The 14,715-nt window shown below is 38.1% G+C and overlaps 1 long non-coding RNA gene across 1 annotated transcript in view; it reads right to left on the bottom strand.

Annotated features, from left to right (window-relative positions):
- LOC309869404 overlaps positions 1 to 14,715 on the bottom strand; it is a 209,811-nt gene that overhangs the window by 8,330 nt on the left and 186,766 nt on the right. The window contains exon 4 of the long non-coding RNA XR_014314164.1: positions 14,339 to 14,479. This is a non-coding gene — a long non-coding RNA (uncharacterized lncRNA). The remainder of the gene's footprint in view (positions 1 to 14,338; positions 14,480 to 14,715) is intronic.

The raw sequence follows: 14,715 nt of genomic DNA, 5'->3' as shown, positions 1-14,715 counted from the left end.
TCTCTTTCTCTGTTGAATGGATAGATAAAATCTTTAAAAAAAAAAAAAAAGATAGACAACAGCTTCTGGACTTGAGATCACTCCTGGAATGATGGACTTGCCTCTCTCAGCATCCCCACTGTGTGCTGCCTTGGGGTACAAACAAGGCTCTTTCTCAGTTTAGAGAAGGAGCTTTAGGAGTAGATGTGCTAATAGATGTTAGAAATGTGGGGGCTGATAAATAGATAATATGGCATTGTGAAGGTCTGTGTTCATCCATTGTTTGTTCCTTTCTCATTTGGCAAGTGTTTATTCAGTATTAGTGTGTGGCCACTATTGTTGGCCACACTTATCCTATGAATCAGTTTACAAGACTAGCAACCCCAATTGGGTCATCTTATATAGTAACAAAGAAATTACAAGTAATGTATAATTTTACAGATAAGGTACATAAAAGGAACTTGCTGTTTAGATCATTAAGGCCAGAACCTATGCACTCTTGTTTGCTAGATTTCTAGCATAAGAATTATTTTCTTGGGGCACCTGGTGGCTCAGTAAGTTATGCGTCTGACTCCTGATTTTGGTTCAGGTCATGATCTCAGGGTCGTAAGACCAAGCCCTGCCTTGGATTCCATGCTGGGCATGGAGCCCTGTAAGATTCTTTGTCTCTTCCTCTGCCCTTCCCCCTGCTCACACACAGGCTCTCCTCTCTTTCTCTCTCTCTTAAAGGAAAAAAAAAAAAAAAGTTTTCTCAATGGACATAGTCTTTGAATAAATAAGTTTAAAAAACTAACTTTTTAAAAAAAAAATAACCCCTTGCTCTGATGTCATATTTCCATCACTTGCTATTTTTGGCCCCTATGAAAGTTTTTTTTTTTTTTTTTTAATAGTATCAGGATGTGCAGAAACCTCAGGTAAAAGTTTGAAAATGGGTTAAAAAGATAAAGACTTCTTTTTTTTTCTATTTATGTACATGTAAACTGTATCATCATAGTCCGCTGTAAGATGTAAGATTTTCAGACCCACATTACAAAAAGAAAATAAAATGTTCAATGAAATCCCACAAAAAAAATTTCCTTGTGAAAAGAGTTCTCAGAAAAGAGAGTGGTCCAAGTTCCCATAGCAATAAAGCAGCACTGCATAAAAATCCCCAATATCTTGGCTGTTACTATCTAGCTCCATAAGAGAAAGCCTTTCCACTGTGGCAGAGAACAGATGGGCCGGAGCTGCCTCCTTTCTGTGGAGATGAAGATTGGTCAAAAGATCAAGAGACAATCGAATTGAAATGTTTCCTATTGACTCAAAACCAAGAAGCCAGGGTAGGAATGAAGGGCCACCCAGTGTTCAAGAAGTCTAAAACTCCAGAATGAATATCAATCTCTTCAACACAATTTTATGATTTAAGTATATCTGAAAAATAGATGTCAAAGGAAAAAATATTCATTTATTTTCTTCAATTAGTTATGACCATAGTAACATATATGATAAATCTCTAATAAGGGATGCATTTGCTTGAAAAATTGGAAAATAAAACTTAACACTAAAAAAAAATAAAGAAATAAAACATTGTCAAGAAGGTGACTCCTTAGTACCTAGAAAAGACTGACAAGCTTCTCGAAATGCTTGCTCTGGAGTGAGAGAAAATTAGGAAGGCAATAGATACCATGTAGATTCTTCCAGCTGTTATAGCTCACTGACACTGATAAGCTTAAATTTAGAAGGCATGTTTTCTTAATTGAGTCATTGATACCATTCCTGTTATTGTGTACAGTTAAGTAAGAGAGTTGTAATAACCCAGGGTTCACAACCCATAGCTTCTCCATTCACAGGCTTTCAGGGGTCTGTGAGCCCCCCACCCCACCAAATTTTATGTTAAATAATATATGATGGATTTGTATTGTCTCAACTCAGCTAAGTTGGAACGATGTTCTCCAGAATTCCCTTCTCTATGGATTTCTAGGATAGTATGAGCCTCAAGAGAAATTCTATACAAGATTGAGAATGCAGAAGCAGAGCTGTAGCCACTTTTTTTTTTTTTTACTTTTTAATGCTTGAAAGATGCACTGTTGGAACTCAGGCATGTTATTACTTATCTGCAGGCTCACCTTGAGGGCCTGGGGCAGCAGCTGGGCCTCTGCCAGATCCTCCTGCTGGATCAGCTTCCCTGACTCTTGGACCAGATGCGTATTTAGCTCTGTGATGGAAGGCACCACCTTCCCTTTTATCCAACTTGTCTTTGCTTGCTCTACTTCACATCCATCTTCTTTTCCCAACTGCCTGTGGACTTCAGGTGCCAGCACTAGACAAAGAAATAACTTTTCACCCTGACTAAGACCTCCTAACCAGCTCCCACAGTACAGCGAAGTCAAATACCTATAATGAATTTTAATTTAATTTAATTATTGATTATTTACATATTTGTAATTAAGAAGTACACATAAATATACATATGGTTTTGCTTAAATCCTCATACACTGTGTGCCAAAGAATAATTTTTAAAAAGCTAGAAATTTAACACTCATACAGTTACATTGTGAGCATAACAAACTTACTTACCTTATTGATGAGGAAAAGAGCAAGGTGGCAAAGACTGTTCGAACAAAAGATGCAAGAAATTGTCAGTAAGAGAAAGAATGCTAGAATATGATTCATTAATTAGATTAAAAACTGGTTAGTGTACACATGACAATCAGAGTATAACCTTTAGGATCATCTTCTTTTGGGGAAAACCATCTGCACTTCAACTGGACAAAAAATCATTTGTGCCTTATCAATTTTCTACAAGTTAAAATGTAACTTTATAACAAGTGGGCCCTAATCAATAATAAATAGTAAAGCAGACAAATTATATCCCCCAGAGACAAGCTTGTAAGATGCTGTTCTAGCAAGCTTTGAAGTGGCATAGTTGTCCTTTTGCTTTATTTCCACTTTGGATCATTTTTTTTTTAGATTTAATTAATTTATTTATGAGAGAAAGAGAGTAAGCAGAGGGGAGAGGGAGAGAGAATCTGAAACAGACTCCACACTGAGAGCATAGCCGCTGGTGGGGCTTGATCTCATGACCTGAGCAAAAACCAAGAGTTGGACAATTAACCGACGGAACCATCCTGGTACCTTTGGACAAATCTTTTTGCATGTTTACATATATTTTTCTGCAGAGAACAGCCATTTTCTACATTAGAGGGATTTGTAATATTTTTTAAAAGAGAGTAAGAACCACTGAACTAAAAGAGCAGAAGGTAATTGATCTTATTCAAATTATGCAATAGTTGGGAAAATAAGAAAACCTGTCTAATCTCAGAAGTTGCTATTTAGCTGAATTTTCTCCTCTCATTGCTAATAAAATGCTCAGATTTCCCACATTTTTAATAACAGCCATAACATTTGTTTGTCATTACTTTAAGATTCTACTTTCTCTATTTTACTAACGCTATAGCTTCACTGCAGGCTTACTATGCAGCAGGCACCTCTGACTACAGCGTCTCGTTGAAGCCTCATGGCAACGCCTTTATGTGGATGTGACTGGCCTCCTGCTCCAAACAAGGGAGAGAGCCCAGTGGGTTGCCTAAAGCCACACTATAGAGATTTGACCTCGAGTGTCTCTCACTTTTTTATGCTCTATCATTTACCCAGTGCTATGCCCTGTCATTTATTTCAGAAAACTCCTTGAAAGATAAATGTTTACTTCATATTCAGTGTTTATCTTCTTTGCAACCAGTATGTCATGTATGCAAACCACCTTGTTATCTTGGGGACTGACTCATGAGAGCCCTCGTGTGTTACTTCTCTGTCTCCCCCTTCTGCCCCCTTCCCCCTTTCTGCCAGTCCCTCACAGAAAGGGGTAATAGGGTTTTACTTACCTTTCATCTCTAGGCAATGTTACATTTTTAAATATTACAGCTAGAGAAATGACTTCAACATCTACTTTTTCAAACCCAAATTCACCTCTAAATTCCAGACCTGCATTTCCAACAAATTGTTAGGTTTCTTCATGGGATAGCTCTCAGGCATTTCAAGCTGTGTTCCAAAATAAAGGTACCTCCACCATCTTCTCCTTTCTCCCCACCCCTTTCCCCCACTCTGCCCCTGGAAAGATACTCAAGTTTCTGTGTTTCCTGGTGTTGGCCAGGTCACCATAGTGTACGTAAGCCCAGGGTGCAAAAATACAGGAGAGCATGAGGACACACTTTCTTGGAACATTAATTTTATCCACTGGGAAGTAAAGCACAACATTATTCCTCCCTCTAGATACTTGGAGGGCTTATTGTCTTGCCTTTTAACATTTTTTTAAAAATTTTATTTATTTTATTTGACAGAGAGAGAGAGAGTGAGGTCACAAGTAGGCAGAGAGGCAGGCAGAGAGAGAGAGAAGCAGGGTCCCCGCTGAGCAGTCAACCTGATGTGGGGCTTGATCCCAGGACCATGAGGTCACGACCTGAGCCAAAGGCAGAGGCTTAACCCACGGAGCCACCCAGGTGCCCTGCCTTTTAACATTTTTGATACAATGTCACCTTTCCAATGGTCCTGACCAGCTGCCTCATGTAACATATACTCTGTTGCTCTTCCCCTTTCATTTATCCTGCTCTCTTGTTTTCCTCTAGCATGTAACATCTAATAACACCCTATATAATTTACTTCTTTATCATGTTTATTGTTACTGTCAGCCTCACCTCTCAAGAATGTCAGCTTCACAAGGGCAAATATTTTTGTTTCATTTACCAAATTATCACCACCGGATCCAGGGTAGGTCACACAGTTGGCAGTCGTGTAAATATTTGTTCAGTGAATGAATGAATCCATGAATGGATTTTGTAGCAAAACAAGCATAGCTATATTTTGGTGTGCATGAATTAAAGCATAACATATCAATGAAAATACTTAAGTGTTCTTTGTAACTTGGTACATATTTTTCACTTAAAAATTTTTAAAGGAAAACTTTTGACAGTACAAAAAAATGGAAATCTGTATCACATGTTTGAAATAGAAGGAAACTCTACAAAGATGTGATTATTAACATAAATAGCATAAATATACCACTTAAAACCCGCAGGCCACTGGTGGCAAACACTGTCGTATACTTCGGAAAATATTAGTCTAAGACATTTAATAAAATTTTAGATTAGATGTCACTAAGTCCTAAACCTGGAAGGGATTGCAGAAACTAGCTCATTTGCAGAAATAAAGATACAGAAGTTGAGAGAGGTTTAAGTAACTTATTTCCAGCCATATAATGACAATTTGGGGTCTCTACCACCTTATTAAATGGCTCTCATGACATGTATTTACGTGTCTGTAACTGTGCCATTTGCAATTAAACAAATCCTCTCTGGCATTTACCTGCCTCTGAGCTTTTATTCATCTTGAACACTTCCCTCTGCCTTTCTAGCCCCTTCACCGCCACAGGCTACATTCAACTAGAGTACCACCTTCTCCATGAATGCTTTATTTGTATTTCTTTTATCACATGTATTTGTCCTCCTTTTTTTGCATTATATTTTTGCATTATATTACTCTCTTTTGTACTTGTTTTGGATTTCCTACTTTTCTTGAGCTTCAGTAGAGAGTGTGAGTACAGAAACAGTCTTATTTTCACACTCTTCCAGTCTTATTTTTATACTCTTTATACTTTAGGATACCAACCATTATACCTTTCTAAGAATTTGTGCTTAGTAAGTTTCTTAAAATGAGCTATATTGAATCTTGTTGCCATTTGGGAACAAAGCTGTGGAAAATGTGTGCTGGTGGTCTTTCTACATTATGGGGCCCATCTGTTTGCTATTACCTGTTTCCCACCTACTGTCAATATCAACCTAAAACTCCATCTGCTACTTCCTCTTCTCTTCCAACCTGACTTGGCACTAAATCTGTCAGACACTACCTCAGATTTGTCTAGTCAGCATTACTTTGCCTTAACGATTTTTACTAATTACTAAAGGTCCGTTTGATTCTATTTGCCTCTTGAGAGTATCTAAGATGTGAGCAAGGTAACCAATACTGAATTCAGGACGATATGTCAAAACCACTTGGGAAAAAAGTACTAAGCAAGCATTCAGGTTTGAAATTAGAACCAGCATTACAGATGGGAGAGTGTGACCTTGGGAAATCAATTAACCTTTCTGGTTTTTAGTGTTTTCTCCTTTAAGATGAGAGAATTAGGTCCAGTGTCTCTAAGGTCCCTTCTGAATGTAACATCGCTGGCAGCAAATATTCATCCTTTATGACAGTCCTAATTCCATTTCAGCTCCATTTCCTTCACCAATCTTTTTTGACCTCTATCACTGTAAAAAAGGAAGCCCTTATTTCAATTCCTACAGTGTTTAATTCTCAACTATCTTACAGTAATGCCTTATCCTGAACTGTAGTCAAGTTAGCTGTGGTATTCATGTTAGCCTTACTCCATGACACTGACCCTCCCTTAAGTTATGGGTTCCTGAATGCACTAATGGCGTCCTTGTGACTCCTCCCGACCCACATGACTAGCAGAGAAGGTTATAGATGGTATGCACAGTACCTGCTGAATTTATTGACTGAGTAAATGAGTGAGCAAACTGACTGAAAAAGTATAGTATCATGATCATTCCATGCTGAAAGAAATAAAAACCCAAAATGCTACTAAACTAATTGTATAATTAAAGAAATTTAAGCTAGGGTTATGAATTTTGGTCACCATGGAAAGCTACTCCAGAAAATCAATGTTTAACTCTAATAGCAACAGACAGCATGTTGCTTATGTAGATGTACTGGCATGTATAGAAGGAGAAGCCATGCTACAGAGTGATCTGGAGTTCACTGGTGGCTGCCTGGCTTTCATCTGTGCGACCTTGGGAAAGTTATGTCACTGTGTCTCAGCTTTATCTTCTGTATTATTAGGGGATCTAATTCCTAGAATAACTGTGAGAATTAAATGAGTGCCTGGACCATATTAAGTGTTCAATGAATGTTCACAGTTATTTTATAATCAGTACTGACATATTTTAATATGTCTATCCTTAGGACACAAATAGGAGTAAAAACGAAAGCTTTCTCCTGAGAGCACTGTGAGACTTTTCTTTAGATCTTATGACAATCGAGTATGTTCTACTTACATCAAGAAAAAAAAATCTTAACTTAAAAATAGCTAAAAAGCACGGAGGTATTTTAAAAGTGACCTGGATTCTTACTCATCCCAAGCCAGTTTATTTTTCTAGTTTAAGAATCCTACAATCCTTGCTTGTCAAAAAACTGGCATAACATGAACTGCACACTGTACTTATCTTCTTAATGTAGGCACATCAGGCAGAAAATTAATGAGTAAGAATGCTTCAGAAAGCACATTCTAGAATATTCTTTAAAAATATCTTCCTCTTGAAAAAAAAAAATCTTCCTCTTGGAAACAACCACATGATTTTCTTAAATCTGTCATATGATGAGAGGGCAAAGACAGTGATTTGCCTTCTGGCTTTACCACTTCCTAGCCACAAAAAACTGAACATGTTATTACATCTTTTAAACATCAGCTTCTCCATCTGTGATATAAGAATAATAACAACATCCTCACTCGAAAGATTATTGTAAGGATTAATTAAGATCACAAAGAAGGTACTGAGCAGAGTGTGTGAGAGACAATAACTGATCAATACATGGGATAGCCATTATTATTTCTGGTGAATTATACCTGAAGTTATATCAATAGGCTGGCAAATTTTAAATCCATTTAGGTATACTGCATTTCATAAAGAGGCTCCAGGTTTCTACAATACCGGCTGATTGAACAATCTCAAGATTTTTTTTTTTTTTTTTAAGACAGGCAAATTTTTGTTTGAGCAGTAGATAGTCTTTGTAACAAGGTTTATATATCTTGGGATTGCGATGTCACAACAAATCTCACTATTATCTTTCTCATTGCTGAAAAGCTGACAGTCCACAGAATTGCTGCCCTAGATTTAAACAGTTATCCTTTCTGAGCAAGAAGAAGAATGAGATATTATTGCAAGGATATGGGAGTGTTCCTAAGACAAGAGGATGTCCAGTGTCTTGCCTGGCAAAGGGCGTAAACCCTTGACAGCACCTCCACCAACAGCATCTAGAGTGGAGGGGTACTTCAAAGTCAGCATATGCATCTACATTTCCCTTTCTACAAGTTTGGGAAAGCATATGAAAAATCCAAGAGCATAGCAGAATTCAGTGATAACAATACAATAAGCTTTCAGGCAACTTAAACTATATGGGGTATCTCTTGAAAAAGAGGGGATTAGAACTTGAGCAGATTGAGACAAAATTTTTTTTAAGATTTTTTTTTGGGGGGGGGGGGTAGATAAAGTTGATGATTTAAGATTGCAAAGTGCCAAGGTGAAAAACAATCCCAGGTTTAGTGATGAGCAGAGAAATGACCTCTAATTTTTATGACCCTCTTGAGCTCTGCTTTAATTCACAACATTTCCACTGACAGCTCACTGAACTGTGTATGTGATATCTTTTCATTTCCGCATAGAAATCATACTCAGAAGCACACAAGCTGTTTTAAAATGTCAGCCTTCTAGCTAAAGTTCTAAGACACAATAGGTCTATAATTTCTTCATATATTTCCATAAATGGCTCCTATGTATGGAACTTTATGAAGCCAAGTTATAATAAGCTTCTGTTATGAAAAACCCATTACCTATTAACAGCCCCCATCACCCAGTCTATGCACAGAGATGGAGAGCACAGAGAAATGACATTAAAGGGAAATGAAATTGTTCAAAAAGGTGGAGCAAGAGACATGAGCCTAGCTCTACAAATTCAAGGTCCTTGGAGTATGACTGTACCTCATTCATATTAGGTCATTATGCCAGAAAAAGCTGGGGAGCACTGAGAACCATGGTACTACAGTCATGTGTTATCTCTCTGTCTTTCTATACCTTTCCTTTTCCCTCTCCAGCCCCCACCCCATTCCTCCAGCTCTCACGCTGACTCCATCCCTCAAGTGAAAACTATTATTCAAATGACAAAAGCAAACCTGTTTGAAGAAAAATAATGAAGCTTCTCTTTTCTTCCAATCTATTGTTCTTCTACAGTTGTGAAAGCTATTATATGATTCTTGTACTGCAGAATACCACTGAGCAGTACCATGACTCTAATAGATACTTTATCAAGCAGTTGCTTCAATTATAAAAATCATCTAGATTGGGTAATCAGATCCCTTTAATTAAGAAGCCTTTTCTAACCATCATTGTATAGGAAGGTATGAAAATGGATAGATTTGAAACTGTATTTATAAACTATATTTATTGCAGCAATCTAGAAATTTAGAGATTTGGGAGACAGTCTGGCAGAATCTTTTTATCAAAGGACAGCAGAGTCTTGGAGGAAGAGCTAAGAAGAAAGGCAGGGTCTAGAAGGTGGCATGTGGGAAAATGGGCCAGAGCATCAGGGTAAAATGATTCTGAGGCAAGAAGGTACTGGCTATTCCAGTTATCATGTCCTAGCAGCACGGACTCATTTCCTGAGAGCAGCCTCCTTGAGTCTACAACATCAACCATGTTCCCTCTGCTAGTCTTCCCCATAGCACCTGCAGTCTTCCTAGTAAAATTATGTATTTGTTGATGTGTTTACCAGCTGAATGCCTGTTTCTTCTCCTTGACCAGTGGCTCTCTGAGCCCAGGCATCATGCCTGTTTTGTTTCCCACTGTCTTCCTACCACCCAGCTTATGCACCTGTTGAATGAATGAACCAAAGAATGTATGAATATCAGGGAAGAGGGGGTGGGGGACGATAAAAAGAATAAAAACCAAATAATTGAGTTTACTGAGAAAAAAAATCAACATCTCCTTTAGTTTCAGTTACATTCATTAAGGTAGGACACACCCCACTAGTGCATGTCAGACAACAAGCCTCAAGAACTTTCTCACAGATATTGGATGCCACCAACAGCACCAAAGATGCTGCCACTAGGAAAGGGGAGGGGAAGAGAACACAGCTACACATGTGCTCTTAACAGCAGTAAGAGAAAGCAATAAAGGAGAGAAGAGCTCGGTGCTTGGAAGAAAGGTAAAAAAATGGCCAAGGAGATTATTCTTAGAATTCACACAAGATACTCCAGGAAACTCTCAGAATTATTCGGGAAATTTTGAGAAAAGCTCAAAAATTACACTTACAAATTTGTTTTGAGATTTTTTTTAAGTTACTAATTGGAATTTATTGTTTTAAATTTTTTTGCAATAATCTTTACATGGAAAAGTCTTTTATTTTTATTGTGATATATATATATATATAGTGATATATATATATATATATATATATATATATATAGTGTTATAAACTACATTAGTTTTTGATGTAGTGTTCCAAGATTCATTCTTTATGTACAACACCCAGTTGTAATCACACTTAAAAACAATTAACTGATAGGTTGCTAAAATAGAAAAGCAGTTTATAAGTGAGCATGTATAATTTAATGCTTCTATGAGCATGTATAAGAAATTTATAATATATTCATTGTAGTTATTTCAAGAAGTGAAGTTATCAGTGATTGTATTTATCTTGTCTACCTGTACTTTTTTCTTTTTGAAAAAAGTACTTTGGGGGTGCCTGAGTGGCTCAGTCGGTTAAGCATATGACTTCATTTCTGCTTAGGTCATGATCTCAGGGTCGTGAGATGGAGCCCCACATCAGGCTCTGTGTTCAGCAAGGAGTCTGCTTGAGGTTCCCTCCCTCTCCCTTTTCCCCTCCCCCCACACATGTGCATGCACGTTCTCAAATAAATAAATCTTAAAAAAAAAAAGTGCAGGATACCTGGGTGGCTCAGTCCGTTAAGCACCTACCTTCAGCTCAGATCATAATCCCAGGGTCCTGGGACCAATCCTGCATTGGTTCCTTGCTCAGCAGGGAACCTGCTTCCCCCCCCCCCCGCCCCGCCACTCCCCCTGCTTGTCTCTCTCTCTCTGACAAATAAATGAAATCTTGATAATAATAAATTAAAATAAAATAAAATATTTTAAAAAGTGCTTTAGGGTGCTTGGGTAGCTCAGTTGGTTAAATGTCTGCCTTCGGCTCAGGTCATGATCCCAGAATTCTGGGATAGAGTCCCACATCAGGATCCCTGCTCAGTGGGGAGTCTGCCTCTCCCTCTGCTCTTCCCCCAGCTCATGCTCTCTCTCACCCTCTCCTTCTCTCAAATAAATAAAATCTTAAAAAGGTGCTTTGCTTTTTTTTATTTTACTAAGTGGAAAATCACTGAGCAATCGTAACGAATCTTTAACATATTTACACTACAGCTCATGTTTATTGCAGCATACAAGGAAAACACAATTCCTATTCAATATGGTACAGTTCTCACTATATACCACACACAAACACACTAATCCATGAGTTCAATGGTGCTGCATAATTAGTGTTTTTCTGTATGTCTAATTTTTTCCCCATCGAACAAGGAATCCCTTTGCTTATAAATATTTTAAGAGTTTTAAAGGCATACTTTTTGTGGGGAGAATAATAGAAAGGAAAAACAAATTATGTTTTTTTCAGTGTGCTAACTTAAGAAATGGAGAGGCAAAGGGATAAGACGACAGGGTCACTTATAAAAACAGAGACCCAATGAGCGAGCAAGACAACACAAATGTACAGTTCCTATTTCCTGTGCTCTTTTCTACTGGTGAACACTCATATCTCACCTATTTGTGATTCCTATTTAAGCAGAAAATAAAGGTTTTCTGGAGGGGAAGAAAGTGAATATGATGGGCAGTGGAGTCGCATAATGAATAATATACAGCTTTCTGTCTAGCTTAGGTGGGAATGGTCCCTTTAAAAATGTCATCTTCCGGGCGCCTGGGTGGCTCAGTGGGTTAAGCTGCTGCCTTCGGCTCAGGTCGTGATCTCAGGGTCCTGGGATCGAGTCCCGCATCGGACTCTCTGCTCAGCAGGGAGCCTGCTTCCTCCTCTCTCTCTCTCTGCCTGCCTCTCTGCCTACTTGTGATGTCTCTCTGTCAAATAAATAAATAAATAATCTTTAAAAAAAAATGCCATCTTCCGCTGAGCAGTATGACCCACAGGCATCTCTTTGCCTTTGCTTATAGCAGCTCTTCTGCCTGGAACATGAGCCCTGCTGCCTTCCTCCTTGCTCCTTCTCATCTATCCAAAGAATATCGACATCTGCCAGCTTTGGACTATGCCCTGAGGAATCCATCGCCATCAAAAGGAGCAATAATTTGAAGGGAGGAAAAGTAAAGAAAACCACCCAACAGATGTTCCCAATATAAGAAAAGCCCAAGATTGATTGCTTGCCCCCACCCATCCCCAGTTTTTGCTTTCCATCAAGTAGTCTTAGCTTCAGTGGCATGATTGAATAACATATAACAATAAACAAGATTGGCCAAACCCAAAAAACGAAGAGTAAACTTTCTCAAGTGCCCATTCTTTATAGTGCTAGACCTTGGACTAGAGAAGAATACCTTAGAATCTTTGAAGGGAAAGCCTCGGGCCTTTTAAAATGAGAACTGGTGAGTCACAGAAATAAAGGAAGTTGGCTTTACTGGAAACAGTTTCCAAATCTGATGTTCTCAGTTTCTCATTGGGCCCTATAGCCATATTAGGAATATTTCCTCTGTCCACAAAGTGGCTCAACATAAGAGTGTGTCATCTGTTGATTATTGCTTAACAATATTCCCCCTAATAACAGCTGAAGATCCAACAAAAACAAAACAAACAAAAAACCCCAAACAGAAAGCTAGCAGTCACTATGAAAAAGAAGATGGAAAAATATAAAATGTACACAGAAATGGTGGGGCACATATACACCACATCTAATTAGTATGCAGAGGGACTTTGGGATGACTTTGGAACAACGAGTGACCAAATACCTCTTTTCCTACCAATCCGTTAAAGCCTAAGAACTTCACCAAACAACTTCCCTAGCCCACTGCATTAACCCAGGCAGACATAATCATCCCAGTTTTGGAACTCCCAGAGCACTTTGGTCTTATACCAGAAACACACTGTGAAAATGAAAACTCAGTATTAGAATTAGATGTGCTCTTGCTAGGACCCCAGGTACCAGGCAGGCTCCTCCACTTGCAAAGGTGTCTTACCCATCTTGGTTTTCACAGTTTCTGGCTTAGTTGCTGGTACTTGGGAAGCCTTAATAAACAATTATAAATGACAGAAATCCAAAGAGAGCAGAAATGCTTCTTACTGTCATATGAATGGCTAATGTTAGAACTGTGATGGAGAGCCTACATCCTGATTCTTCCACACACAATGTCAAAGATATCTAATGTTTCCCTGAAGGATAACTCTACTCACGTCATTTTTCTGCTCAAAAACAAGATTAAAAACTTAAATGGCTCCCCATCACTTGAAGAAATCTGGACTCCTCTTAATACCTGCTCATCATCCCCAGTGCTCTCCATCACGGCTCCATTGCTTAAACCAAAACCTAGGAGTCATTTCCCTCCTGTCCCTCCTGTCTTTGATGATCAAGTCCTAGCAGACCTGCCTTCAAAATACAGCCAAAATTTGTCTACTTCACTCTACTTCCTCTGGTACCCTCCTAGTTCAAGGTACCAGCACTCCTAACTCAACCATCCAAATAGGCTTTTCATTAATGACTGAAACGTATCTCCCTATTTCTAGCTTTGCCCATCTCAGATCCATTTTTCATATAAAAGAGCAATAGAATATGCTTTTAAAAAATTGTCCATTTACCTGCTTGGGGAAAAAAAAAATAAGTTGATAGATGTTATGTAATCTGTTGCAAAGTGTAATATATAGTGTAGACTATTGTCAAGATTCCAATATCAATATATGTATATTTTTAGACATATTTTAATTGTATTTTCTAGGGCTTTCATTAAGACCATCAGGTAACACTTATTTCCTCTCCTTTTTTTCAGCAGCAGAATGTGATTGTGTTTCATCACAACAGATTGTGCTGTTTCCCACTTCCTCAGCCATGTGACACCTTAATGAAATAATTTAAGGTCTCAGAGCTTAACATGATACTGCTTCTAGATGACATCTGTGTTGTAACAGTTGTCTACAATACTGGAACCTCAAAGATTAACTAGGAGAGGGAATCAGCAGCACAAAAACTCACGCAGGGAAGTGTTTCCTGGAGCCTCTCAAATCTGGCAAGACTGATGAATGGAGCTAGAAGAGGCTTTGTTTTTTGGACAAACGAACTATAAGTGTATTAAAAAAAAAAAAAAGCCATGGGAATAAAGTAGAATTTTATGTAATACAGACACCCTCCAAAACAGTTCTAGCCTTGACATTCTAACTGAAATTTAATAGAATGAAGATGGGGGGAGGTGAATTAAATTTTTCTGAGTTACTAAAAGTAATCTCAAGAAAAACATTCCTTGAAAATGTTTTTTAACATGCACACAACCAACACACACGTTACCTAGAAAGATTGCAGAGGTTAATGACACCAGATGGTGGTGAGATGAGGAAGTTCTTCAATATAGCCATCAGGAAAGCAGTTAAGAGTTGAAGTCAGGCTGGCCTTCTGGTTAACAGATGTACCATTCAAATGACTGTTAAGCTATTGAAAAGAAAAGGGGAAAGAGAAGAGAACAATGGAGGTCCTCCTGTGATATAGAATCTCTCCATGTAAATAGTACTGATAATTTAATGTCTTAAATACACATTTCTAGAACAAGTTCATAATAGCAAGGCACAACATACTTGAGAAATTATCAAAAATAATAGGTTCAAAGGTGATTTCAACAGATGGGGGTCTTATGAATCCTTTGAATTCATGAAATAGCAGACAACATA

This window comes from Mustela nivalis (genome assembly GCF_964662115.1).
Source record: "Mustela nivalis genome assembly, chromosome: 7".
NCBI lineage: Eukaryota > Metazoa > Chordata > Mammalia > Carnivora > Mustelidae > Mustela > Mustela nivalis.
Note: the sequence above shows the minus strand (reverse complement) of the source record. Positions and strands in the feature narration are given on the sequence as shown.